The following is a 1058-nucleotide window of genomic DNA, read 5'->3' on the forward strand; positions in this document are numbered from 1 at the left end:
GGGGGGGGGCAGAGTCTCACTTTGTCGCCCGGTAGAGTGCGGTGGCGTTCAACTCACATTAACCTCCCGGCTCCTGAGGTGATTCTCTTGCCTCAGCCTCCGAGTAGCTGGGACTACAGGCCCCAGCCACCACGCCAGGCTGTTTGTTTTTTTCAGAGACAATTTGTCGCCCTTGGTAGAGTGCCGTGCCGTTACAGCTCATAGCAACCTCGGACTCTTGGGCTTCCAGGGGTCCTCAAACTTTTTAAACAGGGGGTCAGGTCACTGTCCCTCAGACCATTGGAGGGTCGGACTACGGGCCCCAGGCGGGCGGGATAAATGTCCTAGGCGGGCTGCATGGCCCGCAGGCCGCAGTTTGAGGACGCCTGGTTAGGCGATTCTCTTGCCTCAGCCTCCCGAGTAGCTGGAACTACAGGCGCCCGCCACAACGCCCAGTTATTTTTCTTTTTTTTTTTTTTTTAAGAGACAGAGTCTCACTTTGTCGCCCTCGGTAGAGTGCTGTGGCGTTCAACTCACAGTAACCTCCTGCTCCTGAGGTGATTCTCTTGCCTCAGCCTCCCGAGTAGCTGGGACTACAGGCCCCCGCCACAACGCCAGAGTTTTCTTTTTTTTTTTTTTTTTTTTGAGGCAGAGTCTCACTTTGTCACCCTCGGTAGAGTGCCATGGTGTTCAACTCACAGCAACCTCCGCCTCTTGGGCTTAGGCGATTCTCTTGCCTCAGCCTCCCGAGTAGCTGGGATTACAGGCGCCCCCCACAACACCGGGCCATCTTTTGTTGCAGTTTGGCCAATTGGATTTGAACCCGCTAACCTTGGTATATGGGGCTGGTGCCCCCATTTCCCGTTCTTACTGTTTTGTAAATTTGGCTCCCACTGTAAAGATGCCTGTCTTGAGTAGTTTAGGTGGATTGATTTAGATTAATTGTTGAATGGAATGTTGTAATCAGTCACTGAATTAAGCTGATTATTATTTTTTTGAGACAGAGCCTCAAGCTGTCCCCCTGGGTAGAGTGCTGTGGCATCACAGCTCACAGCAACCACCAACTCCTGGGCTCAAGC

This window comes from Otolemur garnettii, unplaced genomic scaffold, assembly GCF_000181295.1.
Source record: "Otolemur garnettii isolate 467f Iridium unplaced genomic scaffold, OtoGar3 scaffold00211, whole genome shotgun sequence".
NCBI classification, from domain to species: domain Eukaryota; kingdom Metazoa; phylum Chordata; class Mammalia; order Primates; family Galagidae; genus Otolemur; species Otolemur garnettii.